Source organism: Hipposideros armiger, unplaced genomic scaffold, assembly GCF_001890085.2.
Source record: "Hipposideros armiger isolate ML-2016 unplaced genomic scaffold, ASM189008v1 scaffold_213, whole genome shotgun sequence".
Taxonomy (NCBI): Eukaryota; Metazoa; Chordata; class Mammalia; order Chiroptera; family Hipposideridae; genus Hipposideros; species Hipposideros armiger.
This window is the reverse complement of record NW_017731563.1, coordinates 1,069,553-1,090,513: the sequence shown is the minus strand read 5'-3', so window position 1 is coordinate 1,090,513 and position 20,961 is coordinate 1,069,553. Positions and strand designations below refer to the sequence as shown.

General features: G+C 39.5%; 1 protein-coding gene across 1 annotated transcript in view; it reads right to left on the bottom strand.

The window, feature by feature from the left end:
- The window catches only part of ERC1 (ELKS/RAB6-interacting/CAST family member 1), a 543,350-nt gene extending 527,711 nt beyond the window's left edge, over positions 1–15,639 (bottom strand). The window contains exon 1 of the mRNA XM_019654119.1: positions 15,396–15,639. The gene's annotated coding sequence lies outside the window, so the exon portion shown is untranslated. The remainder of the gene's footprint in view (positions 1–15,395) is intronic.
- Positions 15,640–20,961: the final 5,322 nt, after the last annotated feature.

Sequence of the window (20,961 nt, the reverse complement as noted above, 5' to 3'; positions counted from 1 at the left end):
CACACACACACACACACACACCATAGCCACTAATAGTTGAGTGAATGGCATCACCATCCCTCTAGCTCAGTGCTGTCCAATAGAACCTTCTCTAATTATGGAAGTGTTCTACCTATATCTGATGATGAGTGGGTGGGTGGGTGGTGGTGGTGGTGGTGATTGTGTCTGACTCACAGAATCCCTTAGGATATTGTGGAGCCAGAGTTCTTAGGAGACTGGAGAATACCACCTATTACTTTGACTTTCCTCTGGGGGAAAGGTGATAGTGACCAAAATCTGCAGATCACTGCTGTGCAACAAAACTTTCTGCAATAATGGAAATATCCTATATCTCCAATGTCCAACACAGAGGCCACTAGTCCCATCTGGCTATTGAACACATGAAATATTGGTAGTGCAACTGAAAAACTGAATTTTAATCTTATTTCATTCAAATCAGTATAAATTTAAATAGCCAGAAGTAGCTAGTGACTACAGTATTAGACAACACTGCTTCTAGCCTTCCTTCTCCATCTACAAGTCTGGCAGTCACCTTAGTCTCCTCCCTCCCCATCAACTGTCCTACACACACACACACACACACACACACACACACACACACACTGAATTACCCATCCTGTGTTCTTTACAGCTTACAATTCTGTATGCTTCCCTATCTCCACCATCACTTCTTTTCTTTTCAGACTTTAATGGGATAAGGCCACTGCCTCCTAATTGGCCTCCTTACTCAGCCCCTCCTAACCACATTTGCAAAATATAAACATACACTTGTTACTTCCTTTACTCTAAAGTCTTGCAACTGCCCCAAGTAAAATTCCAGCCTCTAACGTGATTTACAAATCCATTCATGATCCAAACTCAGTCTCCAGCCTTATCTTTCACCACTGTCCTCCACTATCCAGTTCTTGCCCATATCTTTAACACTTATCACACTCTACTAAAATCACCAGTTTACCTGTCACCCTTTCCAGTCACTAGCATCCTGTGGGCAGAGACAGTGTCTCAAACATTACCGTATTTTCCCATGTATAAGACACACCCTTTTTCAAAAAATTTGGGGTCTAAAAACGGATTGCATCTTATACAGTGGTTGTACGTTTTTTATTTGCATTTCCCGCAAGTGATGAGGAGTTGTAAGAATTTTATGATGAATAAAACTTGAGTTCAATAACTTTATGTAATACATTTTTTTCAAATTTTGGGCCCCAAAATTAAGGTGCGTCTTAAACACGGGAGCATCTTACACATGGGAATTACGGTATATTGCTAAGATGGAGCACAATACAGAGTCACAGTACACAAATGAAGTATACTAGATTTTCCATAAATATTTTTTGAATGAGGGGAGAGAGGGGAAAAAGAAAAAGGGAAACAGATACGTACTCTTGGACAATTATAAAAATAAAAATTTTGCAAAGCAGATATTTTTGCTATATTATTTATATGAACTTTATTATAAATTTAAGAATGGATCCTTAATTTTGAACTTTTCAAGGAATCCTGATGCTTTAAAAAACTACACATATATACTTGCTATGTAAAAATACATATTTATACATTATCTGTACTTGTGTGTTTAAACCTAAATAACTTATATCCATTTTCAATTAAGTTATTTTTAAATAACAACCAGGGAAACAGATAAACATTTATGGTCCATTAAAATTAAGAAATACCAGGCCTTATGTATAAAAATAACCAAATTATTTCAGAATGGATTTAGAAACTCAGCAATACTATAAATTAACTACCACAAACCACTAGAAAAACCACCACATATATGCAGTGAAATAGCCAATAACTCTACTTTTAGTAACTCTTTCTACTTAATAACTTTCTACTTATGCAGGAGAGAAAAACATCAAACAAATCTTCAGCATAAATTTAATATAGCAGTTTAGAAAAGGGATGCAAAACTATTTGAAATACTCAAAATCACCTGCCACTAATAAAACTGAAGTGAATACTGCCACAAAGGTATAAAAGTCACCCATGTGGCACCTGAAGGGATGTATTCTAGAAGATCTGATGGGATGTAGTAAAAAAATATGTAAAACTGGCTATTTCTTTTTTCAGAAGAAATCCTATGAGTCTCTTCGATCTTTAATAGCTTATTGATTAATCATAAGTTCAAATTAGTCTTTCTGCCTTGAATAGATCAGGAGAAAATTATACGTACAAGGAGAATATTATACACATACACACACACACACACACACACACACACACACACACACACACACACACAAAGGCAGGCAGCCAGAGAGAAGAAAGCCTCTATCAATAATCTTTTTCAAATAAGTGAAAGCTTTTAAAGGGAAAAAAAATGCTAAGAAATTCTTTAACCAATAGAAATTAATTTTAAAATCCATGTAATTAGCCACATTAACAGGTTAAAAGAAAAAAAATACATTCGATTAACTCAATAGATATGAAAATTTGGGGTAGATTTTAACATTTATTACTGATTAAAAATCATAACAAAGTAGAAATAGAAGGAAACTTTCTTAACCTGATAAAGGATATGTGCAAAAGCAAATACCAAGTACCTATAGGGGACCGGCTCTGCTGTTCCCTATTTGGCCACCTGCAGCTTGCCTGACCCTTGGCACATGCCCTCCAAAACAGGAGAGGACTGACGGCCTTTAAGGAGCTGCTACCAGGCCATGTCCCACCACTTCCCCAATCTCCCTTGGAGGCCGTCAGGAAACCGTTTCTCATCACTGCCTGGATTCTGGGACTTTCTGCCCTGCCCATCTCAGAACAAAGTTGTAGAATAGAAAACCACTTAGCGGCAAATTAGAGTGGCCATCAGTAGGGTTATCCCACAGCTCACAGTGTAGTCATTGGCAGTGTTTCTGTTTTGGTGTCATCCTTTTTGGTATGTGGGACAAAGGTCACAGGGAGCTGGCTCCTTTGGGTTATGCACCTTTCCACTGCCCAAGTAAGTAACAAGCTGCCTAATTCTAAAGGGTTCATTGTATCCATACCAGTCAAATCAGTCAGGCTTTGGCCTTGAGCTTTCCCCGTCTGATGCGCGCATGCATGCGCGCGCTTGGCAACATCAACTTATTATAATAGTGAAAAGTTGAACAATTTTCCTTCGAGATGGGAAAATAACAAGGATGTCTCCTATCACCATTCTATTCAAGTACATACCAGAGATCCTAGCCAAAAGTAAGGCAAGGAAAAGATGTTAAGAGTTGCAAGGGAAGACAAAAAACAGTAATTATTCACAAATGGCATGATTATATAAATAGAAAATCCAAGAGAATCTACAGATAAAATTATTAGAATTCATAAGATTTTGGCAAAATACAGAGTCAATATTCCAATTCAATTTTATTCCATATACCAACAATAGAATATTTTTAAATTTATTTTAAAATCCCATTTATAATACCATCAGAGGCTGGGTAAAGATACTGTACAGAAAACTATTACTGAGAGATTCAAAAAACATAAACGGAAATACCATATTCAGTGATTCAAAGACTCCATATTATAAATTAATTCTACCCAAATTAATCTATAAAATGCAATGTAATTTCAATCAGGACACCAACATAATTTCTAACTTGACAAACTGTTCTAAAATTTATATGGAAATACAACAGGCAAGAATAACCAAAACATTTTTTTAAACAGCTCTATTTATTTTTCCATATTTCAGGTGCTTAATTTGGCTTTTTTTCACCCACCACTGGGAGTTTTTGTTGTTTTTTCAATTACAGTTGACATTCAGTCTCAACATGACTTCTTCTTTTAGGATTTTATTGGGGAATTAGGAAAGGGGAACAGACAAGTTGCTGTCCTTTTGTTTGTCAGTCTAGTTGTGGAGGACGTCGCTTCACTGGCCCATGTTGGTATTATCATTGCACTCTTCCCAGGTGAGGCAGTCGCTTCCTGGCCATTGATGGCTGCTCATGGCCACTCATGAAAGCTCACACCCACTGCCGGTCAGCCCCACTGCAGCCTACACCGTCACCAGTGACTCACAGCAGCCCAGCTCCATCCAGGTCAAGCTGTTGTTCACCATCTTAGCTGTAGAATGCGCAGTGTCACTGGCCCTCCCATGTGGGATCCGAACCGGGGCCCTGCTGCTCAGAACTGGCATCCCAAGCCAATTCCTAACCAACGCGCCACTCGGCCAGCCCAACATGGCTTCTTTTTTATAACCTTAGTTATAGGACTTCCGTTCAGCTAGTCTTCAGATGGTGCTCCAGCTTGATTTTTCTATAATTTAGTTGTAATTGTGATGTAGTCATGGGAAGAGGTGAGTATAGTGTTTACTTGCTCTGCCATCTTATAAATAGCTTTATTAAGTCATAATTTACATGCCATGAAATTCACTCATTTTAAATATAGAGCTTAATAAATTTTAGTAAATTTATTCACCACAGTTATCACAATCCAGGTTTAAACCACTTTCATCACCTAAGTAAGTTCCCTTTTGCACATTTGCAGGTAACCCTCTCCCACCCCTAGCCCCAGCAACCACTGATTTGCCTTTTATAAAAATTTCATGAAAGCAAAATTATAAACTAGCAGTGTTTTCACTTAGTAAAAATTTCTGAGGTTCATTTATGTTGTTAAATGTATCAGTAGCTTGTTCCTTTTTAGTGCTCAGTAGTATTCTATTATATGAATACACTGCATTTTATCAACTCACCAGCTGATAGACATTTGGAATGCTTCTAGATTTTGCTATGATAAATAATGCTGTTATGAATATCTGCATGCAAGTCTTTGTGTGAACATATGTTTTCATTTCTTTTGGGCATATACCTAAAGTTGAATGGTTGAGGACACATGTAAATATGTTTAACTTAAGAAACTACCAAACTCTTTTCCAAAATGGCTGTAACACTTAAAATTCCCACTAACAATGTACTAGAATCCCAGTTTCTCCACATTCTTCTACCATATGGTATTTCAATCTTGATTTTAGCTACTCTAGTGGGTGTGTAATGGTATCATATTGTGGTTTTAATTTGCATTTCTCTAATTACTTATGATGGTGAGCATCTTTTTCAAGTGCTTTCTACCATAAGTTTATCTTTTTTGGTGAAGTGTCTATTTGAGTCTTTTGCCCATTTTGGGGGATAGCAGGTTGCTTGTCTCATTATTTAGTGGTAAGAGATACTAGATATTCTTGATGCAAGTCCTTTATCAAATATGTGATCAGAAAATATTTTCTCCCACTCTGGTTTGTCTTTATTTTCTCAATGGATTCTTTTGAAAAGCAAAACTTTTTAATATGGATAAAGGGCAATTTACCAATTTTTATTTTTATGAGTCATGCTTTTGGTGTCATATCTAAGAAATACTTTCCTACTCCAAGGTTGCAAAGATTTTCTCCAATGAGGTAAGGTTTGAGGTTGGGGGTGAGGGTGGGGGGGAAGTGTTGCATATTGATACCTAATAGTTGTAATACCTTTTGTTGAAAGGACTATCCTTTCCTCCACGGATTTACCTGGGCACCTTTGTTGAAAATCAATTAACCATAAATGTGTGGGTTGATGTCTGGACATTATTCTGTTGCACTGATGCATCTATTTATCCCTATGCAAATACCACACCGTCTTGATTATGGACCATGATAGTCATTGATAGACACTGCCAAAAAGATATTCTTGGGGGAAAAAAAAGGTAGGCGCACTTATCTAGCACTTACTCTACCAAGTATTAAGGTTTAATATGTGGTATTAAGACATAAAAAAGCACTAACCATAAAGGAAAAAATTAATTCAACTGCACTAAAATTAAAAATCCTGTTCTTGGGCCGGCCGAGTGGCGCGATTGTTAAGAACTGGCTTGGGACGCCAGAGGGCCCCGGTTCGGATCCCACATATGAGGGCCAGTGACACTGCCCTCTACAGCTAAGATGCTGAACAACAGCTCAACCTGGAGCTGGGCTGCCGTTGAGTCGCCGGCGATGGCGTAGGCTGCAGCCCCTGTGGTAGTGGGTTGCCATGGGCTACTGTATGTAGCCAGCAGCCGCAGTGAGCGGCCGTCCAGAGGCCAGCGACTGATCTGCCTCGCCCAGGAAGAGCGCAATGATGGTGCCAACTTGGGCCAGTCTGGCCCTTTTGTTCTTGGGCCAGACTGAAGAACAAAAAATGACAGCAACTTGTCTGTTCCCCTTCCCCCAATTCCCTAGCACTGTTCCCATCCCCCCAATTCCCCAATAAAAATCTTTAAAAAAAAAATCCTGTTCTTCAAAAGATCCCATTAAGAGAGCAAAATGGCAAGCCACAAAATAGAGTGGAAATATTTGCAACACAAATAACCAATGAAGGGCTCATATCCAAAATATATAACTCCTATAAATTAATTAGAACAAGACAGTCAAAGAGAAAATTAAGAAATTTGAGTAAGCACTTCACAAAAGATTTTCCAAATAACCAAGACATATACGTATTCAACTTCATTAGTAATCAGTGAAATGAAAATTAAAACCATGAGGTATCACTATAAATCCACCAGAATCAATAACACTGACAATACCAAATATTGGCAAGGATATAGAAAAAAAGAAACTCCCAAAACTGATTTGGGGCATATAAGTTTATACAAGTATATAGGAATATTGTTTGGCAATTACCTACTAAAATTGCACAGATTGTAAGTTTTATTCCCACAATTATATTTACGATCCAAGCTTTTATTTCTTCAAATATTTTCAAAGTTTCAGAGATGTTTAACTGAAGTTCAGACAATTTTTTTCCATTAGTTATCTAACTTTCACACAAAGGGCTTTCAAACAAAAAACAATAAAATAAGGAAAAAATGAAAATACTATACATACATAAAGAGGCTGTCAGATGAAAACCATTGTCTATTTATCACATATCACAGCATTACAAAGTTAAAAGAAATACAAGGTTTAGTTTCATATGGACTTTGGTTGATGTGTTAACAAAGGTTTGTCAATTATAATAAATGTCCCACTCTGATGAGAGATGCTGACAATGGGGGAAGCCATGCAGGAGGGCAGGGGGGTCTATGGGACATCTCCGTTCCTTCCACTCAATTTTGCTATGAACCTAAAACTGCTCTAAAAAAGTCTTAAAAAAAAAATGCATTCAAGAGTTGGTACATCTCTAAATCACAGCTCTGATCATGTGTCTCCTCATCAAAAAGCATTCATAGCTACCAACACAGTATCTCAAGGTTGGAAAGAACCTTAAATATCACCCAGCAATCACCTCATTCAACACTTGGAACCCAACAGGAGATACACTACTACCTTATAAAAACATTCACACCATTACTGGATAACAAAGATTTAAAAATCAACAAGGAATAGTAAAATGGCAGGTGGAACAGAGGAAGAAATCAAGAAAAAACACAGGGGGCCAGCCGAGTAGCTCGAGTGGGTTAAGAGTTGGCTTGGGAGCACCAGCTCTGAGCAGCAGGGCCCCAGTTCGATTCCCACATGAGGGCCAGTGACACTGCACCCTCCACAGCTAAGCTGGTGAACAACAACTTGACCTGGAGCTTCATTGCCAGGAGTCGCCGGTGACAGCGTAGGCTGCAGTGAAGCTACAGTGGGCTGCCGTAAGCTACCGTGAGTGGCCGGCAGCCAGCATAATCGGCCAGCGACCAGCAGCCAGCGAGAGGTACCATGAGCCGCCATGAGCGGCCATCCAATGGCCGGTGACTGAACTGCCTCCCTCGGGAAGAGAACAATGATCATAATACCAACATGCACCAGTGAAGCTGCGTCCTCCACAACTAGACTGAAGAACAAAAAAGGACAGCAACATGTCTGTTCCCCTTCCCTAATTCCCCAATGCTGTTCCCCTCCCCCAATCCCCCAATAAAATCTTTAAAAAAGAAAAAGAAAAAACACATATTTCTGGCTTGAGCCAATGGTAGTCATTTATGAATCAAGGAACACCAGAAAGGAGCATGAGTCATACATTTAGTTTTGGATGAGCTGAGTTTAAGGGGCATCCAAATGGAAACAGTAACAATTGTCCTTAGACAGGAGAGAGGTAAAAGCTGAAGACAGAAAAATGTATACTCAGCATACAGATGAAAAATGAATTAGGAGGTAAGATTACCCACAGAAAATCAAAGTTAATGAATGGGTAGAGAAAGACTCAACAAAGGTAACAGAAAGAAAGCCCAAAGAACCAGGAAGAAAAGTGAAAGCATGATCTGAAGACCCCAAAAGAAGTGAGAGTTTTACCAAGGGAGAAATCAACTGTGTCAAACACTGCTGTGGTAGGCACACTTAAAAATGGCTCTGAATGATCTCTGCCTCCTATTCATCCTCTTGTGGGATGCCCCCAACCCCCTGCATGTGTGAACATAGTGACTCCCTTCCAATGAACAGAATACAGCAAAAGTGATAGAATGTCACTTCTATTTAGGTTACAAAAACACTCTGGCTAATATCTCCCCAACCCTCCTCCTCCACAGAACTCTCAACCTAGGAGAATCAAAATGCTATGTTGCTACAGTAGTAATCTTATGCAGAGACCCAAATGGGAAAGAGACTAATGTCTCCAGCAAATAACCAGCAAGGACCTCAGGCCTGCTAACAGCCACAAGAGTGAGCTTGGAAGCAGACACCGGCGCCCCCGCCAGTTTTGAGATGACTGCAGTCCTAGTCAACTTTTGATTGCAGCCTTATGACTGACCCTGAATCAGATGCACCACACCCAGATGCCTGACCCACAGAAACTGAGAAGCAACAAATGTTTGCTGTGTTAAATTTGAAGGTAATTTGTTGAATAGCAATAGACAACCAGTACAGCTACTAAGAGGTTAAATAAGAGGACAGAAAAATAGCCATTGGCTTTAAAGACTTTAGTAACCCCACCAAAACAATTTTCATTGAAATTGTGGAGACAGAAATAGGTTGAGAAGAAAATCACAGGTGAAGAAATAGAGACATATAGCAAATGCAGACAATTCTTTCAGAAAAGTCTGGCTGTAAAGCAGAGTGCACCTCACAAAGGATGAAGTTGGAGAAGAGTTCTTTTGTTAAGATGAGAGAGACTTTAAAGTTTCAGTGATGATAGTTAAGAAGCCAATAAGGTGGAAAAATACTCTCTCAAGGAACTTCATTCCATTATCAAGAAACACCTCTAGAAGTCCTCACTCCTTTCTGCCTTAACTGAAAATTGGCTTTCCCAACACCTCTTTTCACACAGTGCTTTCTTTTTTTTTTTTCTATTTATTTAAAGGAAATTTATTTATGGAAAAGATTTATCTATAAGGGTATTCAGTTCAGCATATAATGGCAAAAAATTGAAAAGTGTAGGTGGATGGTAAAATTAATGGCAGATGGTCATAACATAAATGCTGTTAACAATGATGTAGGTATGTATGTACATATACACAGAAACATGTTCACAACAATGAGTTTAGAAAATGAAAAACAAGTCAAGTAACATAAGAATATATACTATTACCATTTTTTAAATATTTTTATTAGTTTCTGGTGTACAAAACAATTAGACATTTATACACCTCACAACATGATAACCCCCCAAGTCCACTACCACTTTGACATCGTACATAGCTATTACAATATCATTGACTATACTCCCTACACTATACTTTAATCTCTTGACTATATATATTTTTTAATTATAGTTGATATTCAATATTACTTTATATTAGTTTCAGGTGTACAGTGCAGTGGTTAAACATTTATATAATTTATGAAGTGATCCCCCCATAAGTCTAGTACACATATGACACCATACATAGTTTTTACAACATTATTGACTATATTCCCCATACTGTATTTCTCATCCCTGTGACTACCAATTTGTCACAAATTCCTAATCCCTTCAAGTTTCCCACCCATTCCTCCCACCACTCTCCCATCTAGCCACCATCAGTCAGACTGAGAAAGACAAATACTATATGATCTCACTTATATGTGGAATCTAAAGAACAGAATAATCGAACAACAACACAGAAATAAACTTATATAGAGAACTGATGGTTCTATGCAGCCCTTTCAAGTGGAGGCTATTAAGTCTCCCATTCTCCACACCCAATAATGGAAAAAGAGCTGGTACCCTTCTTTCTTCCAGTGCCACCTCCAGACCAGTATTCCTGAACCCTCACATAAAGTGACTGTTACTCTGATTCTCACACTATTCAGCACCACCTCTTCTTCTACCTTTGCCTCCTTACTATGAGCTAATAAGCCCCCAACATCCTTCACACTCAGTGAGGATATGCTGACAACTAGTTCACACTGCCACTACTTCTGAGTCATTTACACACGGATGAGTCATCTAAACATCCATTCCTCAAACCCACCATCCTCAGTGAGCCACTCTTTAACTCTGGGTATAGCCATTTACAGCCAGTTGTGCATTCACTCAGGTGTATTATTATCCATTCATTCATCACATATTCAGTAAGTACCTATTATATGCTCAGTAGGGAACACGTGACATATAGTCTCTGTTCTCATGAAATCTAGGACATATTTTTTCACACTTTCCACAAAGACAGCATGAAAAGATCTAGCTGAAGTCTGGCTACACTGCAATTACTACATTTCCTTTATTAGTCTAGAAACCACGTAAATTCTAGGAAATTAGAATTACTGATGTGACCTAGTGAATCCATGCTATATCTAGTGATCACTATTTCCTATGACAGGGCTTCTAAAACCTTTTACATAATCTATCCTAAAATATTGCCAGAGTTCAATATTAGACTCATCAATCTATAAATGTATAACCATGCTGCCCAACACAGTAGCCACTGGTCACAATGGCTATTTAAATTAATTTTAACAAAATTGACAGTTTCTCAGTCACACTAGCCATATTTCAAGCATTCAACATGCACATGCGACCAGTAGCTACTGCACTGGATGGTAAAGATATAGAGCATTTCCATCATCACAGAAAGTTCTACTGGACAGTGCTGGTCTACCGTTTTTGGTATTCACTTCTGGCCTCCCAGAAGAAACTTAAAACAAAAGTGTTATTTTCCAGTCTCCTGAGAACTCTCTGGGAGTCCACAAATATCCTGAGAAGTTCCATACATCCGATATCATCCCTATCATCATAACCACCATCACCCCCACCAATTATCATCAGAGCAGCTGAGTTTTATTGAGAACTTAATATTGTATATTCCCACACTTTACTAAAAGTTTTGTATTATCTCATTTATTATTCACAACAATCACATGAAGTAAAACTCTTATTCCCATTTTATGAATAAAAAGGTTAACTGACTTTTAAACAATAAAGTAATTCAAAATTATTCAGCTAGGAAGTGACAGCAATCCATAGACTTTAAGCAAATTAATAATTATTTTGCCTTTTTAAGACACACTTTTTAACAAAAAGGAGTGATATCAACACCTCACGCTGACACTCAACATCCCAAACTACTTGCAAATCCCCCAATTTGCCCTACAGCTCTCTTGCCTTAAAGTTCTGCACACCCTGTTACCCTGGTTTGCATCCTTTTCATTAGGCCAAATCCTACTTATCCTTAAGATCTCATCTTAGATCTTCCCACAACCCAGTTTAGGGATTCATCCCATGAGCTGATGGAGAACCCTGTATGTCACCAACTAAAGACCACAAACTCCTGTTAACTTTTCCTCTTCTCCCACCAGTATGAAACTCCTTAAGAACAAGAGACCCTGTCCCTTATTTATCATAGAGTCCATCTGGCCTAGCTCAGGACTGGGAACACAAAAGATACTCAATAAATATTTAATAAGTGAAGAAATAATGGAAACAGGAGGCTTATTCAAATCATTTCACAGGTATTCATTCAACCATATAAAACATTATCTAATTTGACTTTTACACAAACCTATGCTTCTATTCAATCACAGAATGTTAAAAGTATACACTAAGTTGGTAACAAAGTATTTCAAAAACCTTTTTTCCCACTAATATGCAAAACAATACTTAACTTAAACCCCAAAGGTCAGGGGGTGACTGCTAATGGGTTTGGAGACTACTTTCTGGGGTGATAAAAATGTTCTAAAATTGACTGTCATGATGGTTGCACAAAAAAATTGAATTGTACACTTTAAATGGGTGAGTTGTGTGGTATGTGAATTATCTCAATAAAACTGTTATAAAACAGAGGTCTGCAGGTAGTAGACATTAATTATGAAAACTATTAAGCCTGGGAGGGAAAAAAAAAACACCTAGAAGATAAAATACTTGTTATAGCCATGCAATTTTAAAATAGCTAAATGCCATATTATTGTTCCAAATTTCACTGGTTAGGAAAAATAACTGCCTTGAGGAATAACTGGATGGGACAGGAAAGACTCTTCTCTGTGTACTTATTTATACCTTCTAATTTAGTACCTGTATTACTTAAAAAAAAAGTATACATACGATTAATAAAAAAAATTAGCATATATAAGTCATATCTCTCCTTAGTGCAATACAAGTAACACTCCCAGGCTGCATATTTTGTTCTGAAAACAATAAATTAAAAATTTTTTTAAATAAATCAATCCAGGAACATTTGTCTCACCTCACACTAAAAAGCATTTTGTCATTTCTCTGTTGTTAGACATTACAATCAAGTGAAATTCTCTCTTACCCAACATGCTAACACATTTTTAAACAATGACACAGTTGATCATGCCCTCCTCCTTGAAAACTTTCTTTCCTTCCCTTCTCACACTCCCTTGGTTTTCCTAACTCAGTGTCTCTTATCAGTCTCCTCTGCTGGGTTCCTCTTCATTTCCCTCGAAGATATCTATTACAGAAGACAAGTTCCATGAAGTCAGGGGTTTTGGCCAGCTGTGTTCACTACTGTATCCCCCAAGAGCTAAAAGAGTACCCAGAACCATACTCAATTAATAACTGTTGAATGAATAAATGAATGAGTCAGTACCCCAAGACTCAGATATTGAAGACACAGAAATAAATTTTTATTATATTCCACATAACCTTTATGCTGTTCATTACGTTTTATTTCTCTAAAAATTCATAATCAATGTACTGATTATTATTTGGTTAACCAAAATACTTCATTCCCTGGTCTTTCCCCATCAATGTTTTTTGATATAGTATGTGTAAAGTGCACATTTAACAGCTCTTATACTACTTCTAAAACCATAAACATAGTGTAGAAAAAGAGCAGCTGTTGTTATTAGAACCTTCACTTTTACTGTTTCCAGAATTAATGTTGAATTAACAGATTGACATACTTATCTGACTTTAGTAATGAAAAAAAAAAGAACACCTCAGCGGACTCAACAAGGATATCACAGTAATGACCAGCAAACAGTATTTCTTGAAAAATTAAATGTAGGGGAGTTTTTTTTCAGGCATGAGAAATTCTAAAGAGAAACAGGTCACTTCTACTTTACATTTTCTCCAAAGTACATGATTACTTCCTGCAAGAAGAATCCATCTCACTGTCAGCCACGCTAATGTTATTTTAGCAATATACAGTTTCATCCAGAATCTCAGTTCACATTTGTCCCATATGTACCCAATTAAATCAAAGTATAATTTAAAACCCAAAACTAGATATGTGAATTTTGATTTTTCCTTCTACATAAATAATGCAAAATAAAAACTATTCATTGTACCAACTTATAATTTGATCTGTGCAAATATGGTTAAGTCTTATTTATAATTACAAATAGGGCCACGCCCTGCTTATCTTAATAGCTTTTATATCATCTGTTTCCTATAAGTCTCTTCAAGCAGAAGTATCTGCTAGAAGATAATAGTCTGCTCATTAAGTAGGCATGTTAAAGGAGGCAATGATCTGCAACTACTAACACTGACATCTGTATATTTTTCTCTTGGGTTACAGGAAAGCACTTCTCTGGCTATCTTCCCAAATTACTGGGCTGTCAGAAAAGTCATGACGTATTTTTTTCTATGTTTTTCATTGAAAAAATGCGTCATGACTTTTCCGACAACCCAATAACTGAGTAAAGCCTTGGGAAAGTCGCTGCTGAAATTTCACTTCATGGAGGTTTCTCTTCCTCCATAAATGAATTATTGAGGGTCATGCCTACTTCATCCATTACATAATACATGTCTATCACAGCACCTATTTCCAAGTGAGAAATAGTTTACATGACACTGATAGGTAAGGTCAGTGAATACTGTAATCCAATAGGGAGCAGGAATCCAGAAAAGAAGATTCTGATTTACTGTGCTGTATGAAACACTGATGTGAAGAACAACACTGATGCTAAGAACACTAAACACTGTTTACTCTCAGTAACATCTCCCTATGAAGTAGCAGACACATGCCCCAAAAATGTTATTAAAGAGCATTTTTAAAGCACTTGACTCCAAGAACACTACTCAGAAATTGAAGGGTCTACCAAAAATAAAATATTCCATTTTATTTTTAAAGTGCCTAATAAAGACATCTGCAATTGAGAAATAAAAACAATCAATAATTTTGTTGAACACAAAATGTCGAAATGTCAAGGTCCATTGAAAAACGAGCTGTAAAAGACAGTTGTGCTTTAAAACATTTAAGCACTTTTCATATAATTAGCTCCAACAGAACTGTTTCAAATTGTTCATTTTATCCATCCAAAGCAGTCAACCACAACCACAACCACCTTCAAGGATTACTCAGAAATGTGTCTTCCAAAGCAACCGATTCTCAGGCCTGCTCTTAAGGGGCCAGGATAGAGCTTGTAAATAAAGTGGTAAAAAGAGATCTTTTGGACACAGAAAATAGATGGGACGATAACACCTGAAGGACCTATTTCCCTAAATAAAGTTGTTTTAACCCACAATGATCTCAAACTTCTTGAAGGGTAAAACTTCAAATCCATCCACACTCACAATTTACCCAACCTGGGCCAAAAGCAGAGGGATTCTCTTCCCTTCCCGACCCACCCCACTCACCACGCCAGGAGGGAAAAAAGAAAAATAACCAAAACCCTAAAGTAGAAACGTGAGACAGTGCAACAGCTTCTTCAACTGCCTCAAAGGGAACATCCACAGCTCATCTTCCTTTTGAAATACAACCCCTCACCTCCTATCTTAACATTTCCCAGAAGGGAGAAAAAAAAAAAGAATCCTCATCTCTTTCAGCATTTTACGTCACCCAAATCCACAGATCCACCCTGACCGCACCCCAACCTCCTCACGTCTCCCCAATTTCTCTATCTCTCCACTACCTCGCCCGCAACATCACGCCTCATCAATCTTCCACCCTCCGTTCTCCCAACGCCCAGAGCCCGGGTCTCCCACCTCCCGCCCGGGGGGTTACCCACGTCCAACGTCTCAGCTCCCGCCCAATCCCGACCTCCACTGGGTGGAGCCCGCCGGTGGGCTGGGGTGGGCTGGGATGGGCTGGGGTGGGGTCCGCCCCTCCCCGACTTCCCCATCCCCCCCGGCGGCGACACGAGGGGGAGGGGGGTCCCGAAGCCTCACCTACAGCTCCGCCCCTCCCCGGGGGCGCGCTGCCCTGCCCTAGCCAGGGCCGGGAGGAAGAAGCAGGGTAAGAAAAGGCAAAAAAGCCTCAGGGCCAGCGACAAGCGGGAAGCTCTAGGTCCCGCCTGACTTCCGACCTGCAGACACCGCGGCCGTCTCACCCTCCTCGGAGCTGCTGCTGTTGCTGCTGATGCCGCCCCGGCGCCGCCAATGCCGCCGCCACCGCCGCCAATGCCGCCGCCACCACTGCCGCCGCCGCCGCCACAGCCACAGTACAGCCGGGGCGCCCGCTGACGTCACGTCGCCCCGCCCCCTGCGCGAGACACCTAGCCCCGCCCAGGCCCTGGCCGCGAGACGCAGCCGGCGCCGCCTCGCTTCCCCGCGCCCTCCACCGAGCGCAACTCGGCGCCCCCGGGCCTCCGGCGCCTTCCCGGGAAGGCGGGTTATGGGTTGGGAAGCGGGGATGACTCAGGCTCCAGCGAGGGTTCCGCACTGAAGCTAAGTAACGGACTCGGGCGTCCACAAATGTACACACCCCCACACGCTGCCCCTGCGGCCACGGGAGGTGAGAGCCGGAGCCCGCTCTGGAAGGCGGCTGCCGGTGGGAGCGAGGAAAGACGGCGTTTGTCTCCTTCTGCTTGCCGTAGGAAGTGGACCGGCCGGGCCCAGAGAGCAGAATCATCGTCGCCTTCCCAAACCTTATAATCGCCCCACCCCCTCCTTGGTGGGGCCGTTACACAAACCCTGGGACCGCCACCTCGGTACGGAGTAGGTCCAAGGATTGGCGGCATATTCCCGGCTGCGCTCCCACGGCCCAGTGAGCACGCTTTTTGTCCGAGGGAATTTGCATTTTCCCCCCACAGCTAGCTTTTGCGAAATGTGGCAGCTGAAGGTAGTAATGTGACCTGAGACACCCGGGGCTATCCACACGGCCCTAGGGAAAGAACTTAGGTGTCGCAGAAAACCCACGCAGTGTAGATCGTTTTCCTGTAGTGATGAGGATGGGAGAGGAGCGTGGGCGGAAATTAATGTCCACATGCAGTCCCTGCGATGTGCCAAGCACTGTGCTACGTTGCCTTGTTTAGTACTCGCGACAGCGATGCGAGACTATCAGGCAACTGGTAACCGTATTTCGGGCAACCCAATTTTCCTGTACTGAGTCGCAGTCAGGTTTCTTTTGTCGGAGCCAAGGAGAGGGTAACTGCATCCACTAATTTTAAAATGTGGGTAAGCTATCTCTAAAGAGTGTAAGAGTAATGTGAGTCATATTTATTCCTAGCCTTCTAGTGTTTATTAAACTAATTTTAAATGCCCTTGAAAGGAGTTAAATCATTTTACTTCTTTCTCTCCACCACCACAATTAACCAGCTTGCACCATGTCATTCATGATGCCACTAACATTTTCCCATCTCTCCTCAGTATTCACATTCAGTCATTCTCCAGATTCTGTTTCATGCTGACCAGGCTCTCTAATTGTTTCATCAACATAACCACACAACTTGGATTATTACAGATCCCGGTCCTGCTGTATAGTCGCCCCCTTCAGTACATTCAACACATGGCTACCAATTGTTAGACTGCTGCGGTAGAAGACTATAAAACTGCCAAATAAGCATCCTAAAATTTCATTTTCTTGGACATCTGGCTATTGACCCAGGAAAAGCCATCCTTCCTTAACTGTATTTCAAGATCTTTCTCACCTGACTGCTGATCTGTTCATCTTGTTAATCCCAGCAATGTGGTGAGGAGAAAGAAAAGTAGTCATCTTTCTAGTTTCTACTCTCCACTCTCCATTCTGCCACTCACTGTTTGTGTGACCTTGGGAAAATCACTTTACTTCTGGGTCCTGCTTTTCTTATCTGTAAAATGGGGTGTGAACTAGATATCTGAGATCCATCATCTCTCTAAAATGTGTGGTTCTGGAGAGTTAAGATGCTAAGCACTAAGTTATATATACATAGGGATACTGTCAATATTACAGATTCAGAGTTGTTTTGTTTGTTTGTTTGTTTGTTTCACCATTCCACTGGTTGTTTTTTCTTATTTCCTACTCTGCCCCAAATATCTTTTTAAAACCTACATTTAGGTATCTGATAAACACTTGTCTTAATAGGGAGACCACTTCATGGACGGTGTAGATGCCTGACCACTGCACTATACACCTGAAGCTGAATAATACTGAATGTCAACTATAATATATATATTCATATATATATTTCATGATATATATATATATTCATGATATATATATATATATACTCATATATATCATATATATTCATAATATATATATTCATAGGATGTGGAGTACAAAGTAGGGACGAGTCAATGGAATTGTAACAGCTATATACGATGTCAGAGGGGTAAGTAGATTGGGGGCTGGGGGTTATCACTTTGTGAGGGGTGTAAATGTCTAACTATTACATTGTTTTGTACACCTGAAGCTAATTAAAAAAATAAAACACTGTCAATTTAAAAAAAACTATACTTAGGATTTGTGTATTAAAGCTGGCTAACTGAGCACATGCATTCATTGCCTCTTCTTCCTGAGACCCCATTAAAATGCTAAGAAAAGAATAAAAAATTATACAAACCCATACAAAATAGAAAATGGGAAGGCAGCCCCATAATTTTTTTTTAATTTTACATACAGAAAGTGGGTGCAGTCTAACTAAACAAAATGGAAAAAACCATAACGTGGAATAGATGCAGGGGATGCTGTGGCCAAGGAAGGGGGACTATCTGCCAGAGTGATTTAAAGAGACTGAAATTTGGAGACATGAGACAAAATAAGAGTGAGAAGCAGGGCTGAAAATAGGGAGACCAAAGGTCTGTGTATAGGACAGCACAACCTTCCTTGTATCTCAGATACAATAGCTAGGCATTTATCCCAGGCTAAAAATCAAGAGTTCTCATAATCCCTGGGGAGGATTGGTCAGCCATTTAAGCATTTAATGACTAAGAATAAAGCATTCTTCATTCTGGAACAATGGCCCGTTTCCTACCCAGTCACCCTAGAGTGAAGTTGTGCAAGTTGGCAAGACCCTACTAAGTTCACAAGATTCCTAATCAGCATTCCAACTACCTCATCTTAAACAGGAACAGACAACCAAGGATTATTAGATATTTAAGGGAAGTCTTCAACTTGTGGGGAGGGGGTGAAGATAAACAAAAAATGTGACCATAGAGGAAACAGGAACTTCAGAGAACTTTAAAAAAAAAATTAGTATGCTCATACATGTTTACTACACCTATGAAACAAGAATAGTATACTCAGATGAAGTAACAATCCAAGAATAAAAAGCAGGTCTTGAAATTAGAAATAAGAAATTGCCAAAATTATAAATTTACCTGAAGTATTAAAAGATAAAGTCAATGCAATTTTAAAGAAAATAGAAGAAATATGCAATTTCAATTTATTTTAATATTAAATTTATATATTATATATATTAATATATACAGTATATTAAATTTATTTTAAAGAAAATAGAAAAATATGAAATTGCAAAAGAAAATATAAGAGAAAAGTCAACCCAACAGGACTGATATTACATGAGAAAGAGAAAACAAAGTAAATAAAGGATGGAAAATTACCCCAAAAATAATGGAAGAAAATTTCCCAGAGCTTCAAACATCCACTAGTGTGAAGCAAAAACAAAAAAACAACCTGTGAAATGTTGTAACTAAAGATAAAGAGAAGATCCTAAATTTCCGAAGAGGTAAAAAAAAGTGACCCATAAAATATCAAGAATCAAGCTGGAATTAGAAATCTTACCAGCAACACTAGATATGAGAAAATAACAAAGACTTTCAAGTTTCTGAGGGAAATATTTCTTGAACTTCAAGGGGTTTTTAAAAAGATTTTATTGGGGAATTGGGGGAGAGGAACAGCGCTGGGGAATAGGGGAAGGGGAACAGACAAGTTGCTGTCCTTTTGTTCTTCAGTCTAGTTGAGGACATTGCTTCACTGGCCCATGTTGGTATTATCATTGCGCTCTTCCTGGGCAGCTCACAAAAGCGTACACCGGCTGCCTGCCAGCCCCACTGCAGCCTATGCCGTCGTCAGCGACTCACGGCAGCCTAGCTCCAGGTGGAGCTGTTGTTCACCATCTTAGCTGTAGAGGGCGCAGCGTCACTGACCCTCATGTGGGATCCGAATCAGGGCCCTACTGCTCAGAGCTGGTGTCCCAAGCCAACTCCTAACCAATGCGCCACTGGGCCGGCCCTTGAACTTCAAATTCTTAGGGAAAAAACATTTTTTAAACTCTATTCCTGCTGAATTATCATTAAGTAAAAGAGCAGAATGAAAACATTTTCAGATATACAGGGACTCATAAACTCCCACACACCCCTTTATAAAAAGATTTACTTGAAGATGTGCTCAAGCAAAATGTAGAAAATAGTGTATCTTACAACAGCATATGCAGGAATCACGGCATCAAATTCAGGAAGTCCCAAGTCCAAGGCTAGATTGGAATAGAAGGATTGGAGTTCTGGGGGAGAAATCTGAAAAAGAAGAATATGACTGAATGATTAATTACTATGATAGACAGATTAGAGAACGCTGTTTTCTGGTACTCAACTTTTAGACCCAACCTATTAATAAATTATAATCTTGCTATAGCTAAGGCATAGTTTATAAATTATACCAATGACTATGTAACCTAAGTCCTAAGCACTGACTCCATATTTCCCTCCTCACCCCCCATTCCCCTACACTCCACCCCTGGAAATTACCCTTCTTCTTTCTGTTTCCATGAATTTGGGAAGATGAAAAAGTTTTGGAGATGACGGTGGTGATAATTGCAGATCAATGTGGATATACTTAATGCCATAAAAGTGTACACTTAAAAATGGTTAAAATGGTAAATTTTATGTTATATATATTTTATCACAATAAAGACATTTATTTTGTACTTCAAGGACCTTTTGTACTGAACTGTGTTCCTTCAAAATTCCGTACCCTTTCCCAAAGGACAGGTTCTGTGAGCTTCCAAGTTGGTGAATACATGGAGGAGTGGGAAAATGGTGTGCCTGGAGAGGGCATGGAGGCTTCATGCCCTTTTCCATGCCTTGCCCTGTGCATCTCTTCCATCTGGCCTTCCTGACTTACCATATTTCCCCATGTTTAAGACGCACCATAATTTGGGGGCCTGAAATTTGAAAAAAAAATGTATTACATAAAGTAATTGAACTCAAGTTTTATTCATCATAAAATTCGTACAACTCCTCATCACTGTCAAAACTCCCAGCCATTAGCTTGTCCTCATCGGTGTCTGATGACGAATCACTGTCTTCATATATTGCCTCTCATGGCCTTCTGCCATGGCATTTTCAGTAGGGTTTCTTCTTCCCGTAGCCAGTCTCGGAATTTTTCTCAGTTGGCGGAGGACCAAACTTACATTCAGCAGCACGATTTCCATTCACTTTTGCAAACTGGATCACTTTTAACTTGAATTCAGCACTGTACAAAAATCTTTTCTGAGCCATTCCTGGGCAAAACGTGGCAAAATGTAACCTACCATAATATACCAGTAACAAGTGCGAAACAATGAGCACAAAGACG